Genomic DNA, 19,243 nt, shown 5'->3' with positions numbered 1-19,243 from the left:
CACTGATATTCCAAAACATGCACACTGAATGGTCAGTGTGCACGTTGTAAATCAGACTTATACTAATGGAAAAAGGTCCGGTTGCCCAGACTTTTTCCATTAGTATAAGTCTTTTTTTTTTGTTGCTGGACAGCAATGGAGAATGGAAGAGCTCCGTTGCTGTTATCTCGCTATATTAAACAAGTTTAACATAGCGAGAAATCTTAAAAAAAAGCAACGGAGATCTTCCTTTCTTTGTTGCTTTTTTTAAAGCTGTCTCGCTATGTTAAAGTCGTTTAATATAGCGAGACAGCTTTAAAAAAATTAACATAATGAGACAGCTTTAAAAAAGCAACAGAGAAAGGAAGCTCTCCATTGCTTTTTTTTTTAGATATCTCGCTATGTTAAATTCTTTTAACATAGCGAGACACCTTTTAAAAAGCAAAGGAGAGCTTTCTTTCTCCGTTGCTTCCACACACAGCTTTGATGCACTGCGTAACCATACGCATGTGCAGTACATCAGAACTGCCACAGAATACTGGACAGCTGCGGAAGGGCAGCAAGGAGGCATTATACAATGCCATTATTTAAGAAAAGTAAGTATTTTTTTTTTCTTAAATAATGTCATTGTATAATAGCAATAACCCACTTCTGGGTGTGGGTAATGCTGGATTTACCCATGGTTGTCTTTGTTTGGCCACTCGGGCTTCGCCATCATGACCAAACCACACCAACCGTGGGTAAATCCAGCATTACCCACACCCAGGCATGGGTTATTGCTTAAATATTCCTGGTTTTGCCCATTTGTTTCATATTTGAAGTAGTATTTCACATTTTGAAAATGGTAAGTTGAGAGCAGCGTTTAGTCATACTTCCCAACTGTCAAGATTTTTGACTTATATTTCTGGTCTCTTCCTCATAAAATGTGTGGGTTTCTGGCAAAATCTTGACTCTAGATAATTGTCACTGATGAAGTGACGCCCTGACCCTATGCCCAAAAATGGGAAAAGGGGGTTGTGCATGGATGAATTGAGGACTGAAGCCACTGATAATGACACATTTGAGTTTCAGACTTTATATCCTTCAGAAAACGCATGCTAACACAAACTTGTTAGCAACTTTCTATGTATATAAGTGCAATATTTAATATCTGTCCCAATTTGGGGGCCTTTACATATTTCTCTTCCAGTATTTTAGGCTTTGTCCAGATTTCTTGAGCTAAAAGCATACCTCTCAACTGTCCAGATTTTCGCAGAATGTCCGGATTTTTGTCTCATATTTTTGGTCTGTTCCATATAAAATTTGTGATTGCATTCGCAAATTTGTGATTTTTCTGGATTTTTGTGCAAATCCTTGCGGACTGAATTCACTAAATAATGACAGGCATATGAGTTTCAGACTTCGTATCCTTCAGAAAATACATGGTATTATTTATTTATTTACATTTGTTGACTGGGAGTGTCCAACTGGACGTAAGTCCATTTTCAGCGGAGGCCCGGGGAGAAAAGCTCCACAGTTAAAATAAACAGACAGTAGTTACATTGGATTACATAGCGATTAACAATTTAACATAGCAATTACTTACAACATATTTACAGATGAAGAACATAGTACATCAGTAGATAACTAGAATCTTTATCTGTGAAGTACATAACAGACATTAACAAATGTTACAATAAGAAGTTCCTGCTGTATAATAAGTACTAGACTTATGAGCGTCTGAGCTTGCTATAACCAAGGTAGTTAGTTGAGTGGAAAGAAAGGTAGTGGCTGGATGGGGTGGGTGATATTAAGAGTGGGAGTTGCAAGGGCATAGCCAGCATGTTTTTAGGTGCGTTTTTAGAAAAGTTTTGAAGTGGGTGCATGATGGTATGGAGGTAATTGTGGGTGGGAGGGAGGGAGTTCCATAATTTGGCTATGGTGCAAGAGAATAGTGCTTCACCAGCAGAGTTATTGGCTTTAGTGATCTGCAAGTGATTTTTGTTGCTGGATCTTAGTGGTCTGGTGGTGCGATAGGGTTGGAGTAGATTCTGGAGGGATGGGACATTTAGTGGATGGTTTACTAGTTTGTGGGTGAGTGAGAGTTGATACAATTGAAGGAGGTGAGGGAGTTCAAGCCAGCCCAGTTCAGCAAATGAAAGACAATGGTGACTATGGTAGGATGCCCCTGTGGCGAATTTGGCGATTTTGTTGTAGCAGGTCTCTAGCTTGTTTAGATCGCATTGCCTTAGGTTGGTATATATTGGAGAGGCATAAAGTAGGGTGGAGATAAGGTGGGAATTTGCTATTGAATTCTTTGCTGCTTTGGTGAGAAGTTGTTTATTTCTGTATAATGCTTCTAGTTTTTTGTGGACTTTTTTTATGGCCATGGATATGTGAATGTCAAATTTTAGTTTATTGTCTATTTCCAATCCTAGCAATTTGGTGTGTTCAGTTGGGTATATAGTGGTGTTGTCTTTTGCTGTGATGTTAAAGTGAGAGTTGTTTTCATAGGTTCATAGATTAGTACTTTGATGAGTTGGAAGATGAGTAGTAGAAGACCTTTTATTCCAGTAAAGTTCTAAGTTTATAAGAGCAATATTTAAAAATTGTCCCAATTTTTGTGACTTTGTCTCCCCATTGTTTTTGGCTTTGCCCAGATTTTTTGCGCTAAGAGGTTGAGAGCTATGACGCATGGCGGCATTGAATAAATTATGCTCCAAGTGCTGTTAATTTTAGCAGCTGACTGAACAGTGAGGAGTTGGTACATAACTTTCACATAGTCTGAAGCCACTACAAAAATAAGCCATCTGTAATTTAAAACGTATTTTAAAGTGTGACAGTACAGCCCCTCTATACACTCCCCCATTTCGCTGTACACGTGGCTGGCTAGGATGCAACGACCTCATCTACTGCGAGTGCGATGGGACCAGTTAGACTGAGGACAAACAGCCAAGACTTCAGGAACGAGATGCAAAAAGTTTTATCTTGCAATTTCCATATATAACAGGTGAGCTCGCAGCCAGGAAAGCTGTAAGAGAAACGGAAGTTAAGATGCCCGTTGGTGGGCACCGAAAAGATTGCATGTAAAGAGGTACAGCTTCAACACTTAAATGCATAGTAGCACTACAGAGTAAAGGAGGTGTACCATTCCAAATACAAACAACTTGAATGCAACTCAAACAATGGACATAAGTAAAATCAATTGGGCACGAACTTCAAGAAGTGGTACCATTCACGCTGCATGTATGCGGAAGTTTTTAGGTAGGGGGAAGAAGGAGGCAGTACATCACCTTCACAGCCTGGCTCAAGGGTTCTAGGGGCGGACACCGGCTCGTTTGTATAGGCTAAAAAGGGGCGTTACTTTGGTAAAGTAGGAGGAGTAACCAAGCGTCACTGGAGGCTTTCAGGAATAACAACTTCAGCCCGGTGTGTGACAGCGGGCTGATGCAACTTTTGAATGTGCGAAGCATTACAGCCTAGGCACTGGCAGACGTGGTTGTTGGTTTTGACCCCTTACCCCTACTATTAAAAAGCGGAGCATCTACGGAAGAAACAAGGATCGTGCCGCATTTATGGTAGGTTAGTTCCACGTATTAATTAGCCTTCTAAAAATACATATAAAAGAGCGGCAGGGGCACACAGTGGGCCAATATTTAGTGAAGCTGGGCAGTGTTGTTTCTGTGTGCCTCGGAAGCCCTTTCAAAGACATGATACATTTTGATCAGCCACTGTATGTGTAATGAACCAAAAGGACAAAGATTATGTCGACGATTTGCTAGTAATTTTACATATTGTCCGTAATTTACTCAGGGTTGCTGAAACATACCCCATTTCAGTTTATCTTATATTTATTGTCAACATTTATTTTGCTCGCTTTTTGTAGTTTTGGTAGACACCATAAAGGTTATAATAATAGGAGGTCACAGTTTGCAAATATATTATTTATGTTGTATCTGAACATCAAAGATGTGATGCTGGCATGTGCTGTTTAAGGTTGCTTTGTTGTGTTGGAGAACTCATTCATAACATAAACTATTCAAAACTTCACGATACAAGTAGCTATTCTGCCAGTGAAGAACTGTAGAACACATAAGTAAGCTGCATGGGGCTTTTACCTTTCTGTGGATTGCATTATGCTTTTATTAAAACCATAAATGTCTTGCAGACGTATTTTGTGTTTGTTTGTGAGGCTCATCGGCTTGTTACACTGTATCTCATTCATTCAAGTCTAGACGTACCCATGTGAATGGTTAATGTTTACAAGTGTACCTTTCACTTCAAAAAATAGTCAAGGCGAGCCAGCGCAGTACAGGCTGCAGTTACAAACGTATAACTGCCCCGGGCTATAATGGAGAAGATGGATTGTAGTACATCTCCGTATGTGTCAAAATGTTACGCAGACAGCGTAATTTGATACCGACGCGTCGTTTTGACAGCCTGGGGACCTGGGTACATGAAACGTGCATTTTATTTGTTACAGTAACCGTGGCACCTGTTAGCAGTTAAGTGTTTTAAGTTAATATTGTTGGTAAGAGGGGGCACTCCTCCAACTCAGTTTAAAAAAATAGTAAGGCATTGGCTGCCCCGCTTGCAAACAAAACCATATGTCTATCCCTCTAGTGTTATCTCTATAAACTGATCATGTACCTTTCGGAGTATCTCTGTACGTACGTTACAAGTTGTATGTCTAGTTATTGATCTATTTGTCTAATGCAACCTATCATTTTGTAAAACTACGGCGGATAGTGCTGGTGGAGGAAAAGGCCGATGTGGTTACCAAGCAACAGGCAACTTTGTACGTTCGCTTAAGTATTCCACCTGCTATTCGGGATCCGCACAGTGCGGGTCGCACTTACGCAAGTTGCAATGTACTCCATGATCGCGAGTGGGGTCATATAATCGTTAATGCTGTAGAAGCTCACTCCTGTTACTTAGCAATAAGGCACTCTTTTACCTTTTTGTTTGGCTTACAGCATGACCATCACTGTAGGAGTCACAAACGCACCTACTGAGAAGTATCGTGTTTGTAGCCATACAAAATGATGCATTTACCCCATAAAATTATTATAATATGCTTTTAAATATTTAACTGATGGAAACCACATTTTTCATTTGAAACGCAAAAGTTGTTATGTGAATGCCCATTTTCAGCATGTTCATACACAGGTGATTGGGAAGGATAGTTAATGAATGCTGGTCACGTTAGAGAAGGGAAATAAGAATCGTCTCAACTGTACAGATTTTCGCAGAATGTCCAGATTTTTGGTCTCTTTCTCATAATTGTGGTTTTCTGTCAAATCATTGAGGGTTGGAGTCAATAAATAATGACAGGCGTTTAAGTTTCAGACTTCACACCCCAAAACACGCTAATGTAAAACTTGTTATTCTCTCAACTCTCTAAGTTTGTAAGAGCAATATTTAAAAAGTGCCTCCATTATTTATGACTTTGTCCAAACTGGACATATTTTCGCAGAATGTCCAGATTTTCTGTTTCATATTTTTGGTGTTGTTTGTGTTTTTCGGCTTTTCGCGATTAGGGGTTGCCACAGCAGAACTCCGGACCGCTAATGATTGGTAGTTGATTTTTACGTACCGGGTTACCAGCCCTGACGCACAACCTTCAACGAAGGCACGCCCCATTCACATATGCCTCCACAAAAAAGACGCTCTTGCTGAGAATCGAACGGGACAACGTCTTACTATGAGGTGACAACGCTACTGCAGCACCACCTCCGCAGTGTTCTTCATAAAATTTGTCATTTTCTGGTAAATCACTGATAACTGAAGTCACTAAATAACATAAATTTAACTTTCAGGCTTCACATCCTCCAGAAAATGCATGATAACACAAATCCTGTTGTTCTACTACTTTTTGAGTTTATAAGAGCAATATTTAAAATCCATCCTGAGTTTTTTGTCGATGTCCCCCCTTTATTTTAGGCTTTGTCCAGATTTCTTGTGATGAGACATTGAGAGGTATGGGGCTGAGGGTTTTCAATATATTTATGTTACTTTATTGACTGTGGCCTTAATTGTCTTTTGACTTGATTACTGGTGCCAGCTTGATTATCTGAGCCACTTTAACTGGCCTGTACTTGCATAACAGGTCCTTCTTGCTGTAAAACAAATGTTGTCCCTTCAGATTTGCATTAGTCCAAGTTCACCGGGGAGCTGTGTTACAGTTAAGCAATAATGACCAGGAGTTAGGCTTGCTGGTATTATATGCAAATTTGCACAAGGGGTACCTTATATCAGATCACGTTATCTTCTGCTGTCCACTTGAGCTGGGTCTATATTAAATCACTGAACGCTTAGAAAAGTGAACAATGATTTAATGAACCCCAGGTAAGCGAAAGCTTACAAACTCGAACGCTTAGAGCAGCAATTTTTTTCCAAAGGAAAAAAATCGCTGTTCCCAACCCCCCCACTTAAAACATAACATAAAGTGGGGGGGTCTTTGCCCCCCCACACCCCCGATGTGGGGGGCTGTGCCCCCCTACTTAAATATACCAACTCCAAGATCGCATTACAGTGACGAAAATGCCAAAGTAAAGGACGCGGCCAAGCAAATTCTTTCCCAGGAAAAGAATTTGCTTATATGCCGCTTCGTCATTTTGGCTTTTCGTCTTTTCAAGTTCGACCAAGACCCAGTCCAAAGAATGCGTCTTCGATCATTTAATAAGAACCCCTTGAGCTGTATGGCATGGAAGTACTTCTGGAACAAAAACAAGTTTGAGGTACACAATGTACTCTAGAAATCTATTGAGGCATTATGGCTGGACTTGTCATTCCATTCTTATTTTTTTTAATTATTGTATTTTAAGTTGGTGTTTCTTCAAATGCAACAAAAGCAAAACTTACCAGGAACTCAACATAAGTTGCAATGTTTTAAATTGACTTTAATTGTAGTCACTAAACTTGATGTGGCCTTAAATAGTTGTATAACTGTAGACCATTCGGAGGTTAAGATGTCTTGGACAGCAGTGTTAAATTCTTACTGAATGATTGTAATTCATTCTGAAAAATGACAATAATTACACTAGTTTAAAATAAAAACAACTGGAAAAGTGTTAATAACAGTACACACATATATGATTCCCACAGAGTGCTGTATAACACATACACAAGTATGGTTTTAGACCTTCACGTGGAGCACACATGACCTTATTTTAACCTAGAACATTTTTAAAGAATGATGGCTCTAGATCATTGTCCTATATAACTTAGATTTTGGATGTAGAAAAGGCATTTGATTCTGTGCAGCATGGACCCCTTTTAATATTGGCTTTTTGATCAATTTATTTAAGTGGGTGATGTTTCATTCTGATCAGTTGAATTGGTTATACCGTGGTCAGTCATTACACCTCAGGACTGAGCATATTTTGTAGAGGAATACTACAGATCTTCATCGTGGTAACTTCTGTTTTTATTATGAACATAACTATATATCTTGTGACCATTACTGTGCTAAAGCTGTATTGTTTGCTCATGATACAGTTTTATTGGTGGGATGGTTGAACTTGTTGAAAGTACTGCACTATGATTTTGTTGCTGTTCTCTCATGGATGTTTGGTGCTTCCTTTTGTTTAGTATTACCATGGCTAACATTTTGTTTTTTTTTTTTAATCAATTCTTATATGTCCCTTTGATAAAAGAGTTTTTGCACAGAAAAAAAAAATCAAGTATTTCAAATGCTTGGGGTCAAATGTTGTTATAGTTTATTTTTCATGCATATGTGTTTACTGTTCAGAACATAGGTTCATAGGTAGGTACTAGGCTATTGGCCGTAGGGCCTATATAAGCCTAGCCAAAAAGGTACCCTGGCTTTCTCCACCCAAGAAAATTATTTTCCTGTACCCCTGTCAAGCAGAGCCACAGAAGTGATCTCCAGGATGAATTTCCTATTTCCCATCCAATCATCAATATTTTTCTTGAAGAGTGCTAATGAGTAGCTTTGTTTGATATAGATAGGTAGTTTGTTCCAGAGTATGGGAAGTCTCTAGGACAGGAATCTATCCCTCCAGCATGTTCTTTTTATTGTGGTGACAAGGTTTAGGTCCCTAGAGCGTGTAGCTTGGTGGGATTGGGATTTCTTTAAGTGGAGCATTTCCAACAGCTCTGGGTTTGACATAGGTTTGTATGTTAGGCAGAGATCGCCTCTGAGTAGGCGATATGCAACGGATTAAAGCTGGAGTTTTTTTAGACGGTCTGCATAGCGTATCTGTTTGAGGCCGGTAATCCTCTTTGTGAGGTATTTCTGTGTCCTTTCCAGTTGTTGTAGATGTCTTGTAAGGTACATACTAAAAGGAGTGTTGTACTCTATAATGGGTCTAATGAGTGATGAGTAGAGGGGAACAATGTCCTCTTTTTTCCTGGATGAGAAACCTTTTGTGATGAGGTGTGCCACATAAAAGGATTTCCTGACTACTGTGGCGATGTGATTATCAAAGGAGAGGCTACTGTCCACCTGTGTCCCAAGGTCTCTTATCACACTTTCAATGTTAAGTAGACTACCACCTTTGTGGTAGTTCATGGGTACACAGTTTTTACCAAAGGGGATGACAGTGCGCTTTTTGGCATTGAGCTTGAAGCCATGGCTTTGACACCAGGCATCTGTCTCAGTAGGCCCTTTTGTAGGATGTCCACATCATTAGGAGTTTCAATTATGGCTCCTAGTTTGCAGTCATCTGTGAACTTCGTTAGCCAAAGACCGTCTGTGTTAGCCTGTACTTCAGAGAAGTAGATACCAAACAGGAGAGGACCCAGGACTGGACCCTGTGGTACTCCACTTGTCACTGGTCTGAAGTCGGATTTGGAGTCTGCTACTTTCACAGTGTGGGTTCTGTCAGTGAGCCAGTTGGCAACCCGTCTTGTGACACAGGGATTTATACCTAGTGTAGTGAGTTTATCTATAATTCCAGAATGGGGGTTGGTGTTGAAAGCCTTGGCGAGATCTAGATAGGCTGTGTGAACCACCTTATCCTCGTCTATGGCTTTGATGACTACTTCAAAGAAGTCTATCAAGTTTAGGAGACACGATCTGCCTTTTACAAACCCGAACTGGGTGGGGTCCAGAATTTGGAGATTACCAATGTCTTTGTTTATAAGTTCCATGATGATATGTTCCATGGTGTTGAAGACCAGACTCGTCAGGCTAATGGGGCGGTAGTTCCCAGGGTCAGTGGTGGCTCCCTTGTGGAGTGAGATAACCGTTGCTGTGTGCCATTCAGTGGGCACAAAGCCTGAGGTGAGGTTATGACTGAACATAGTACTTAGGTGGGGTGCCATTTCGTTCTGTAGTTCATGTAGAATGCAGCCTGGGATGTTGTCAGGTCCCATGGATGCTGTGTTCTTGGCTTTGGAGAGTGTAGTTTTTACCTTTGCAGCCGTGATTATAGGAGATTTGCATTCTTCCGGTATAGAGATGGGCCTTTTAGGGAGTGAGAGGGGGGTAAAGTTAGCACTGAACCTATCTGCCAGGATGTTGGCAATATCAGTTGGTTCTATATATTTAGTGCCATTGTGCTGTAACTCAGAGCAGATCTGAGTGTTGCCATTGAGATTCTTGACATAGCTATAGAAGGCTTTATGGTTGTCTTTAGAATCAGTGGCAATTTTGTTTTCGTAACTAGCTTTGGAAGATTTTATGAGGGATCTCACCTTCTTACTGAGGCTGATCAGGGAGTTCCTCCAATCATGGGATTTTACTCTTTTTGCAACAGTTTCTTTCTTCTGTTGTAGAGTTTGTTTGTGGCAGGGGACCAACAGATTGGCTTCCTTTTTTTTGGAGGATAGCATCTTTGTTCTGTTAGGGATAGCACGATCCATGCACTCGTGTAAGTGCTTATAAAGTGCATTTGTGTAGGATTCAGCAGTTGTATCTCTATTGTCCATCTGCATGGGTGTTGTGAAGTTTACCACTTATGTCTTAAGAAGTATGAAGTTGGCTTTGGAAAAATTTTTTATAGTGGTTTCCCTAATGGGAGGTGGGGGCGAGATGTCTATGGTGATTAGCTTGTGGTCGGATCTGACCAATGAGGAAGTGACCTCTGGTGTGGAACACCGGTCACCCATGTTGGTATTGACCAGGTCTAGGATATTGCTGCCCCTGGTGGGGGTGTGGATAAGTTGATCCAAGGCACTGGAATTTATGAATTCCAGAAAACGTTGAGCAAAAGAGTTGGTATATGAGTAGTTTTCCCAGTTAATGGTGGGGTAGTTGAAATCGCCCATTATTAGGGTTTTGGGTTGTACCCTAATATTTTCCAGTGTATCAAGAAATGAGGAGTGGGAATCCTGGGGCATGGTGGGGGATCAGTAGCAAGCTGCAATTTGGATTGCGATCTTGCACAGAGTTAGTTGCACTTGGATAATCTCGGAAGCATTATGCTGAGCAACTAGCCTGGAGGTGTGGATATCCTTAATGAATATGGACATGCCTCTGCCTTTAGTGTTTCGGTCCAGGTTAGGTGGCTGAAAGGTGTGGTATGAATTATAGCCTGGTAATGCAGGGGTGCTCTCTGGAGCCTTGAACCAGGTCTCTGTCACTGCACAGATGTTGATGTTCTCCATTTTAAGGAGTGCCTCGAGTAAGTGCATTTTGAGGTTTAGACTTATAGCATTGAGTATCATTACCCTCAGACTTGCTTGTACCGGTTACGGTGGTGAATTTGTCATTTGAATGTTGCCTAAAAAGGCACTATAGGGGTGGCAAGAACCTTAGCCAGTATCTGGAATCCCAAGGGTGACAGGGGCAGGCCATCTCTGGCGAAGCATCGTAGTCTGTTGATCATGTCATCCCAGGCAGACAGATACTGGATCCCCTTAGAATGACACCAGAAGCTTAGCCAATTGTTGAAGTCAATCATTTTGTCCTTGTACTGTGGTATCATTCTGGGTGATGGCAGGATGCTACTCAGGGCTAGGGTCATACCTGCCTGGGCTACAAGATCGGAGAGCTCCTCCATGTTTCTTTTCATGTAGTCCAGGGAGGTATGTCTCTCTCAGGTCATTCACACCAACATATATTTTTACTGAGGTTGGTAAACAGTATCTCAGTGCTAATTTACAAAGTGGTTATTTAATCAGCTTATTTTGGCTATACAGTAATGTCTCGTTTTGTTTTAGATTTGAAGTGCAAGTGAATTTTACTGTGATACCCATCAGTCGGAATTGTATGTTAAAACTAAGATTTTTTATCACTTGTTTCTAGAATTATAACTGAGTTCTTTACCTGTATTCAAATTCCATCGCGATTTGCTTGATGAAGCATAAGTCGACTGCATTTATTATAGAATACAGATATTAGAGCATTTGTCATCTGTAGGTTTATTGTTCCTTATTATCACAAAACTGTTTCTGCAAGATCTACTTGTTTTGAAACAGTACATTTCAAATGCTGAAGAGTGTGTCATACAGCACTATTTAATATGTTGTTTGACTATATTGTCATTTGGTGCTTGAGATTGTTTATATGTTTTTATTTCATTTGTAATCTTCATGCACAGCTAGATTTATCCAAACGGGTTTGTCCCTTGTAAAATTTCAGTATAAGTGAATGAAACTGTATAACATTTACATGACCCTTTAGCGCAGAGTTAAGGGTGCCCAGATGTGTTACTAGAATTTGATTAGCTGATACAATACCAGACAGCTTGATGGGGAAAAGGAGTGAACAGTTGATCCCTGCTTACCTTCCTCTGGGGAGGGTCTGTGAGAATCGTACCTTGGTGGTGGCTCCCTTTGGTGTGTTAGAGTCGGCTCCTAATGCAAGTGGTGTCAGAAGAGAGCAAAGTCAGAAGAACAGCAGGTGATGTTTCAGGAGCTGAGCATGTCTACAATCCTATTGCATACCATGCACTTGGCTAAACAGAAGAAAAGGCAAGAAGAAGAAAAAAATAATTTTATGAAATTTATTTTTCAGTGAATAGATGTGATTCACTTGTCTGGATTATGTGATGGGTAATGGCTTGGTTCTCTGGGATGTGTTCGAAGTGGTAAGGCTGATCTTATATGTTGAAGAGTGTACTTTCTACACAATCCATTGTCACTGTTTTGTACTTTTAGGTATTTTAGTTGTGAATTTATTTAATCGTCTATCAACAGCTGACCCTGGATTATACTTTTTTTATGTATTTGCTAGTATAGTTTTCTTCTGAAAGAGCAAATGAGCAAATGTTTTTGGCTGTGAATAAATCTTAACATTATAATCCATTGAATGGCACTTACTGTAATAATAGAGTAATACTTAATAACAGAGAATAATTTATTATGTATTTAAAAAGGAAGGGACTGAAGCATTAGGGATTTTAGTTAGAGGTATTTGTCAGCATTAGGCTGACTGTTGTTTTAAAACTGCTAATTCAGCTTTTAATGATTAATTGTCAATTAAGTTTAATTGACTGCTATTTTAGTATTTAAAAAGGTTTTGTTTAAGTGTAAGCCATTAGTCTGAAGAAATCTCCATTGCAGGAGACGAAAGCGCTTACTTTTGGCTTGTATTTTACTTGAAATATTGCCTTGTACTTGTAGATTAAATCTTGAACATCATTTCCTGGTGCTGCCATAATTTTTTTGCTGTTTTGGATACTGATTTGGTTAATAGCGTGCTGCTGTATTTTAAGTTTTGAGTTATAGATGTTCTTGATGGTAAAGGCTGACAGTGTGTGCATTATGTGTGGGTACATAGGTTGAGCTTAGTTTGTGTCACTGGCTCATAACAAGGCAATGCTGCATTTTAGTTAACACGTGCCCTTATTTTGCTGTTAACAAGACTGTCTGTAGTGCTACTAAATATGTGTTGTTCATTATGCTTGTACTTCTGTTTACAGTAAATGTACTTGTACATCTTTTATACTCGCTTTAAGTATTGCAATGTTTGAATTTTTGTATGAATGTCTACCACTTTTACTTTGGTAGTATGTTATACATTTCTAGCCTTGTCATGGGATTCTGTCATGCTAATTAACAATTTTTAAAATAAAATAAAAACATAGCAATTGCACTTGATGCCACAAATACTTCTTCTTTTGGCTTTTCCTGGTTAGGGGTTGCCACAGCAGATCATCTGTCTGCTCATGATTGGCAGTGGAGTTTTATTGTGTTGAGTTGCCAGCCCGGCACCCAACCTTCCACAGAAGGCCCACACACACTCACACCTAGGGCCAATTTAGAGTGTCCAATCCACCTACTGCATATCTTTGGGAGGAAACCAGAGCACCCGGAGAAAACCCATGCAGCCACAGGGAGGACATGCAGACTCTGCACAGAAGGCACCCCAGCCGAGAATTGAACCAGAGAACCTCTTGCTGTGAGGTAACAACACTAACCGCTGCACCACCATGGCCCAGATACTGTAGTATTAGAAATTGCTGCTTGAGTGCTGCATTTTATTTTGCAGTGTAAACTTCTCTATTAAATGGAGATTTAAATCAGTCCAGTGTAGTTATCATTCATTTTATTTTGTGGAGTTTTTGAGGCGGTAAGATCCTTTTTGGCTGTAGCTGAACTGCATGTTACCTTGTTAGCTTACTACAGTAGCAGTAATGACCTTATATTCATCTGTGGGTTTGACATATAATGTTCACAGTGCTGGGTTACAATGAGTGGATGCAGCCTCCTGTCTAGCTGGACTTATGAATCTAGTTATTTCAGCTACACTACTCAACAAAATAGACACTGCATTGCTTTAATATCACATTGTGCTGGGAGAAGTGCTTTAAGTCAAGAGCAGATCTGGCTTGGGGAGAACAAAACAAAAAGTTCAAGTTTCCGGTGATAGCATACAGTGGGGTTATTAGCTGTCAAATTGTACCTTGTTTTGGATATAGTTATAGGGTGCATGGATATAGTGGACAGTGACCTGTGGCATCAATTCTTAGATTGGGTTCTATGTTGAAAATAAGACATTTCAATATGCTGCCGTATATGATGTGTATATAGTATTGGATGGAAACTTGCTGTTGATGCATAGGTTTTTGTTGGAAGAAAATTACTGCATTTGTAAGACTTATGGAGTCTGATGTGGCAAGGGCTGTGAAAATACTTAGTGAAGTGATCAAGATAAGAGGAATGTTTTGTTCATTGGTTGTTATTTTCAGAGGTGGCAAATAGAATATATTACTCTGTTCTTACATATTAGCATGCCAGTTTTACAGATCAATAGTATTTGTATTTAGGTAAGCGACTTACAGGTGAGCCATGATTTTTTTTTCAGCAATATGCCAGACATCTTCTGGTGTCATGTTGGCATTTCCTCCAAATAGTGATTGGCATTTCCTCCAAATAGTGAATAATTTGTTTAAGAAGAGCATGATGGGATTGGAGGCAGTTTGGGAATTCTTTATGGAATGCTGTGAGAAGGAAAATTGTTGCTAGTCTATCCATTTCTTTTTTTTTTTTTGTCCATGCTTAAATGTTTGGTGAGGAATAAGGTAGCATTGCTGTTTTTAACTGAATACCAATTTCAAAACAAAGCCAGGCTAAAAAGTTACAACATTGGAGACATGCATGTGCTTGCAATACAGACTTAAAAAGTGTGACTTTTTTAATCTTTTTCTCCTCCATCCTCCTCTTACCATGAGTCTTCACACCATAAAGGCCCATTCTTCAAACAGTGCTCAAGGATACTGGGATCTGGGAATGTGGCCATCATCCAGTGGAAGTAAACGGTAGGGAGGTTTTAGCTTCTCCCATCCATTGGCAATAGGTGCACCACTGAAATGATTCTAAAGCCTCATAGAGACACACTGTCACTGTTTCAAGTGCACACACACATAGACACATACTGATTCCAGCTTCAGTGTTACCTTTTAGTTGGCAGGCTAAATGCCTGTCCCAATCTATTTACTGCATATGACACCTGGCCTTCACCAGGTGTCAGCCATACAGTACATGAAACTGTCTCACTGCTACCAGAATGGGTGAGCTAACATATTTTCTCACCCCCACCTCCCTCAGCTGGCTTCTTTGATGGACATGTTCACTACTCTAACCTATTTTACAAAATCTACAGTCAGGATCCATCCTTCAGTGTTATGGAGCAGGCTTAAGTGTTATGTATGTTTGTCTTTTTGTGATTGGTAGGAAACAGACAACTGAGGTCATTCCAGAGTTCTAGTACTTTGGTCACAGATTTTAAATGGACAGCAATAAACACCACAGTACAAGATGTAAGTGACTATGTCTTTCATATAGAAATATAGAGTGGAATGTAGCATAACCGTAGTGGTAAGGAGATGAGCATTTCGTTTTGCAATTTTAGTAGTCTAGCTTATGTGGCTGAATGGTAAAGGCAGATGTTTTTACTGCTAAAGGCTATTAGGTCACCAGTTTGAACTTCCTGACATGCAGTTAGTTTAATTATAAAGTAAGTTGAAAGATTACTGTATCATTTAGTAAAGTTATTAACGGATATGTGTCTCTACTCTTTGATAGGCCAGTGCTTCAGAAAACAACCGAGTCTAAGATATCCCAACTAAGACTTGGAAGTAATGTCTGCCTGCCGATTTCACAACGTGATGTGGCAGGTCTTGAAATCTGACCATCTGAATAATTCTGACTGTAAGTTCTCTCAGATCCTTGTTTGAAAACCCAGTTATGACTGCCTGTCTGCAGTGCAGTGACATTGCCATGCATAATGATGATGCATCATCTTGCTGTGATTCAGAAAGGGTTGCAGTGAGTTTTAAGCCATTCCAAGAGTGGCCAACACCTTTTATTGTAGATAACCCTTTCTTATTCAGAGACAGGGTAGTAGTGTGTGTGTGAGTGCTTGTAGGGGTATGAATGCACTAGGATGACTGTGTGTGTGTATGTCTGCCTGGGTGATTATAATTATGGATCAAAGTGTCTGTGTCTGTGTGTGTGTGTGTGTGTGTGTGTGTGTGTGTGTGTTTGTACAAATATCTGCATGTGTGCAGAAGAATGAATGAGGGGAGTGCCTGTGTCAAGGAAATGCATATTCTGCCAGTGGGAATTACTACTGAAGTGGTGGTAATTATGAGAATTCAGTGACATGCAAATTAGTTGGTAATGAAACCTTCTTCATTGTGGCTGAACATGAACCTGAATCACATTTCCTGTGGTTGTGTAAACTGACTTACCTGTATTAGGGACTTTACTTGGCCATGGAGTCATTTTTCTGAATCTTTCCCTCTGTCTCTTTCTGTAAATAGGTGTCTGTGTATTTAAGTAATAATGCCCGATGAAGAGGGCATCATAGGGAATGAGACCTTCTTACCTCTGAAAGGTCTGATTTTACTTGTAATGCCCACCCTGGAGGGTAGTTTTTCACTTAAAAAAATGGCCTCTTTGTTTGGATTTGTTGATATGTTGTTGTTGTGAGCTGTAGTTCTAGATGTACATATTTTTGCTTGTGTTAATAACACATAGTCTGTTTCATGTGTTTGGTAATATTTTGTTATGCCAGTGATTGCGCCATTTCTTTAAGTAGAACTTTATACTTATGATTTGGTTGTGAGATGTTAAGCATTGGAAATGCTGAGAAATAAGTTTGTATATTTTATTTTTAAAGAAAAATAATGTGAAATATTAGTGTATCAATCTAAAATATGTTTTTTGAGTTGTGTCTTTAATTTAATTAGGTAAACCCACTTTGCACAATCCATCTGCCAAGTATTATCTACTTACGAGACTTGCTTAAAGTCACATATTAAGCAAATGGTAGTTGAAGAAATCAAACTGCATTACGTGATAAAGCTCGTTAGTTGCTCATATCTTAGTTCTTTGCAAGAAAATGGCAGACTTGGTGCTAGTTTTTTCTCATTCTTTTTCTTGTTATGTCTGGAAATTTTCTTTCTCTTTCTTGTTATGTCCGGAAAATGCAAACGATTGTTTTAAGTATTCCGTTATAATTTTATTAATTTGCTTGTTTGTTTGGTTTACTTAAGTTTTGTTATGTGTTGTTTCATTCATGTTTTAAATGTGAGAAAATGATTTACTCTGAAGAAATAAGGCAAAAACGCACATTTAAATATACTGTGACTCAAGAGTTACTATCTAGCCTAGCAGCAAGCAGTAATCTGACACCTCATGAAGTGGCTTGAATGTCAGTAGAATAGTACTTTACAAGCAACATATACAGATTTCATGAAAGCATATGCTTAAAAATGCTCACAAGAGGAATCAGGCTGGTGTCAAGTCAAAGAACAGAAAGGCATAACTGCTATGGAACACTTTAAATATTTTGTATTTAGTTTATGCACCACTGAGTTTACTGCTTCTAATGCCATGCTGCATTTTCCTTGTAGTCACACTTGTTACACAGTTAGATATTTGAAATGAAATCCTTCATAAAATACTATATTTCCTACATGACATCACTGGAAAGTGTATTGAACTTTACCCTTGGTGATACCAACACAGAGGTAGTATGCATCCGAGACTTTAATAGATGCACCACAGTGCACGAGTGATGTCTCATCCATTAAAGTCTTATGGAAGCACCCCATACTATCCCTCCAGTGACATTAGCGAGGGATGCAGTAGAATTCTGTGGACATATCTTTAATAAAACATTTAAAAAGCTTTTTACTAAGAATCTCCTTATATAATATCAATAAGATGGGGTGGGACCGTATTACGGAATGTTAGTTATTTGAGAAGTAGATGCCACACAGTAGGCATCCCAGTATTAAACCGCAACAAATACCTGCAGTCAAGTTTTTGTTTTCTGGGGTATCCTCTGCTATTTTGACTACATTGGTTCTATCTGTCAGCCAGTTTGCTAGCAATCTTACAACAATAAGGATGTATAGTTAGGCGTTTAAGCTTATGTACCATTCGAGCATGGGGACTAGTGTCAAAGGCCAGGGCCAAATCCAGCTGTGCGGACTGCATGCCCATTATCTACAGCTTTAATGATTTACTCAAAGAAGTTTCCTTAATTAAGGAGACTTGATCTCTCTTTGACAAAGTCATAGTGTTATATGGGTCTGTTTATAATTATTATTTTATATATATTGAGTTTATAAAAATAGAAATAGTATGTGCCTTGACTTGCAAATTATATGCTTGTTAGGCTGATGGGTTTATAATTCATGGGTTCTGAGGTGAGGCTCCATTTATGAAGGGGCATGGTGACAGCTGTTTTTCATATTTCAGGAATAAGCCCTGTGGCTATACTTAAGCTGTACAGTTTGGGGGAGTTCAGAGAGCTAGTGTCAGTTGTTGAGTATGTAACCAGATTTTAGTTTGTCCAGTCAGGTTTGGAACTGTAGTCTAACCATTTTTTAAGTGTGTGTGTGTGAACATAGATATATGGGTGTATATTATGTACACACATTTTTTCCTTGGTCACACTGCAAGGTGTATTTCCCTTATCTAATGCAGATATGTGCATACAATGAAATTAGGTCTGTTATTCTGTGATCATAATTTACTTGCATGCACTCTAGGTTATGTGAGTCACAGCTATGACTCAGCAGTGAAAAAAAACTCTTGGCAGGCTCTGTTTTGTGGTTTGTTAATTACACAACAACACCAACTGTGTCTTCATTTGTCACCTGAACATTCTAAAGAGCTTTATTTCAAACAAAGAAGTTGAAGAGGAAAAGCATCTGTTTGTGAAAAGAAAAATGCAATCATCAGTGACTGGATTAATATTCAAGGTTTTAAATGAACAAAAAGTGATGTGATATTGATATAACCCCAATATTATTTAACACAAAGATGTCTGAAAACAGTAGTGTGTCATTCACATATGAGGTATAAGTGTTTGTAAAACTACAGGCAAACATGTTCATTTTGGCAGCAGTTTATTTTATTGAGTGTCTTATGTTTTACAGAATTTCTAGTTAATCTATTTTGTTATGTCTTCAAACTTAGGAGGCTGTCTCTACCAATAATAAAATTCTGCACTGCTGTGATTAGTTTGGTTGGGTTAAGGTGGGTGCTAGCCCCACTTATAAAGTTCTAAAGCATATCAGGATATAGTTAGTACACATTAACATACTGCTGTTGTGTGCTTATGCTTAAGAAATATTTCCTAAACACATTTACTCAAGTTCTTAATACACAAATTACAAACTCATAATGGTAAAAGTACAGGTGGGCAAAACACACCCTTTTCCAACCTTTTTTCACGTGTGCTAACCCTAGTCCTCCCAGTGCCCCAAACCCAGTCGTACAGATTACCTTACCAATACATACAAGTGTGCACGTGTGTGTGCATGAATGTCTGTATGATTACATCATTAATAGTTGACATTCTATTTACATTTACAGCAACTTCATTGATGCTGGAATGTTGACTACATAAAAA

At 39.1% G+C, this 19,243-nt stretch overlaps 1 protein-coding gene across 1 annotated transcript in view; it reads left to right on the top strand.

The window, feature by feature from the left end:
• Window positions 1-3,185: 3,185 nt before the first annotated feature.
• The window catches only part of SLC6A9 (solute carrier family 6 member 9), a 1,267,030-nt gene continuing 1,250,972 nt past the window's right edge, over window positions 3,186-19,243 (top strand). The window contains exon 1 of the mRNA XM_044085361.1: window positions 3,186-3,536. The gene's annotated coding sequence lies outside the window, so the exon portion shown is untranslated. The remainder of the gene's footprint in view (window positions 3,537-19,243) is intronic.

The sequence above is a fragment of the Protopterus annectens genome, chromosome 10.part0 (genome assembly GCF_019279795.1).
Source record: "Protopterus annectens isolate FY-2018-M chromosome 10.part0, PAN1.0, whole genome shotgun sequence".
NCBI classification, from domain to species: Eukaryota; Metazoa; Chordata; order Ceratodontiformes; family Protopteridae; genus Protopterus; species Protopterus annectens.
Note: the sequence above shows the minus strand (reverse complement) of the source record. Positions and strands in the feature narration are given on the sequence as shown.